This window comes from Apis dorsata, unplaced genomic scaffold, assembly GCF_000469605.1.
Source record: "Apis dorsata unplaced genomic scaffold, Apis dorsata 1.3 scaffold_188, whole genome shotgun sequence".
Classification (NCBI taxonomy): domain Eukaryota; kingdom Metazoa; phylum Arthropoda; class Insecta; order Hymenoptera; family Apidae; genus Apis; species Apis dorsata.
Genome location: NW_006263473.1, coordinates 2,030,111 through 2,032,668, shown reverse-complemented (window position 1 = coordinate 2,032,668; position 2,558 = coordinate 2,030,111). Strand labels below are relative to the sequence as shown.

At 38.6% G+C, this 2,558-nt stretch overlaps 1 non-coding gene across 1 annotated transcript; it reads left to right on the top strand.

Annotated features, from left to right (window-relative positions):
• The first annotated feature begins 1,927 nt into the window (after window positions 1-1,927).
• Trnam-cau lies at window positions 1,928-1,999 on the top strand. The gene has a single exon. It is a non-coding gene; the product is annotated as a tRNA-Met (tRNA).
• Window positions 2,000-2,558: the final 559 nt, after the last annotated feature.

The window sequence follows — 2,558 nt, the reverse complement described above, 5'->3', positions numbered from 1 at the left end:
TTAGTCTCGTGGGGCTTGCCGGGTGGCCGGCAAAATCGACAAGCGTCTCCCGCAAACGTGGAATGTTTCGGAAACTTTGGCACGCGTTTCCAATTCCCCGTCGCGGCCTCCATTGAGATCCAGTTGGTCGTCCATTGTGGACGCACGCGTCAAAGAAGACATCACGCGGTTAAAACGAGGCTCGAGGCGAAAAGGCGTCTTCCGGTACCGTGGCGTGGACAATTAGATTCGCACAATCGGTCAAAAGTTGGACCAACATTGGACGCGCCTATTGTCGCGGCTCTCCGACAGTTTCTCCTTGTCCAACCAAGATTTCGTTATTGTTGAACCGTGTTGAAGATCCACGGGTGACGGACAACCTGGATGATTGTTTCATTCTATAGGAGTACCAGGAAACCGACGACTGTTGTATATTTGCTCAATGTAGCTAAATTGGAGAATAGGCTTGAGATGAGACTTCTTGCCGGGCGAAGATGTCCATAGAACATGGAATATACGGTTCTATAAAATAAATTTGCGATGGAGAAAAATTTCTGTGACTGGAAAAAAAATTCAGTATTTTAATCATCATATGCTTTATGTATGTTTTCTTGGAAAGATTTGATACAAGTTGTTTATTCAATATTATAAAATTTTGGAAGAGAAGGTAAAAATTAAAATGTATTTACAAGATACAAAATTATGATTATACGTTTTATAAAATAAATTTCTTTACTAGAATGATATCCAATATATGTAGATAATTATATACTCCATACGTGTTAACTCTGTGTTAAAGTTCCATCAAAAATTAATCTCCGATCATTTTGCTATTTAAAAAACTAACTAAATGATAAATAAACTGAAAAAATAAATTTGCGACAGAGAAAAATTTTTATGATTGGAAAAATATCCAGTATTTTAATCATATACTTTATACGTGTTAACTCTATATTATAAAATTCTATTCAATATTGCTAAGATTTGGTGAAAGTTGTGCCAAATAAAGGATGTCTACGATATTGAATATAGAATTTTAGAAAGTAAAAATTAAAATATATAAAGTATAAAATTATAATTATACGTTTTATGAAATAAATTTCTGACTCGAGTTTTTTCTCCGATCATCGTATATATACTCTATACACGTTAACTCTGTGTGTAAAATCCTATCCAAAAAAATTAATCTCCTGTTATTTAGAAAATCAACTAATAAACTAAAAATGAATACATACACAAATCCTTTTCGAATCTCCCTCAAGGAAACACAATTCGGTAGCTGAAAACTTCTCCGCCGGAAGAGTCAGCCTTCTGGAAGTAGTATCTCTTGACTTCTCATCGAAAAATAAACTTTCGATCCCGAACGATGGCTCGCAGGATTTCCATGAAGGATACGACTGTGTGTGTGTGTGTGTGTACTTATATGCTCGTAAATACTGGAAAGCACGATTATTTTCTCAGTGAACGTCTCAGACAACCGAGACGTGCCTGGACAGCAAAGCGACGCTTTGACGTCGTTCTCGTCATCCTTGTCGTTGTGGCTCGCAAGGGGACGATATTATTTTTCCAACGAGTACTACCGGAACGGCCATCCGTCAAAGGAATCGTGTACACGAGGATGAGGATTCCGCCGGTAGCCGAATAAAAACAAACTTCGTCGACCACTTTCCTCTGCGAGGCTATCTCGACTTGTCTCGAGGTCCTAAAACAACTTCATTCGTCCTTGCCTTTCACGACAAAAGTTATACACGCGCTGTGGACTCAACGTTGTCGATTTAACACACGACGTCTTAATGGCAATAGCTTTCCCCAAAGCTTCGATTCGAACTTTGAGAAGCTTGATGAGAAGAATGACGAGAATGTTGAAATTTCGATTGTTCGCCAAGACTTTCTCTTTTTTTTCTTTCTCGTTGTTCTAGAAATTTTCTCGAACGTTGTGTTGCATCGAAGCAGAGTGGCGCAGTGGAAGCGTGCTGGGCCCATAACCCAGAGGTCCGTGGATCGAAACCACGCTCTGCTAAGGTGGAATTTAATATTGATATTTGCGAATTTACGAATAATGTTTGTTCGCAATATCGTTTTTTCTTTTCTTTTTTTTTTTTTTTTTTTTTTTTTATTTAGAACAGGAATATTTTGTTTAGATATTTTGTTAGAGGTTCGATTGGAAATTTTTCGTTGCAAATTCCGAGAAATATTCAACATTTCTACATTAACCGGTATTCTTTATGTCTTTGTGTCGCGGTATTCATTATTCAGAAATGATAATATGGGATGTTAATTTTATTTTGAGCCAACAGTAAATGATGAATGTTAATCTTATTTATTGTACGGTTCTAAAGGTCTGGTCACGTTTCGTTCGACAACTTGGGCGACAAGCTTTCGATCACGGCATCAGATTATGCGAGGTTAGATTTTCTGGAGAGTTTTTGTCGGACAATGGGAACGGATGTTCCCAGGCAGCGTCACGCGCTCGTCCCTCTGTCGTCCGTTACTCTTTCACCGTGAGGGGTCTTCGACTTCGATCATGTAAAGAAGGACTGAGCTGTGCGTGGAATAAGCCGAGTCGATTCGGGGAACAA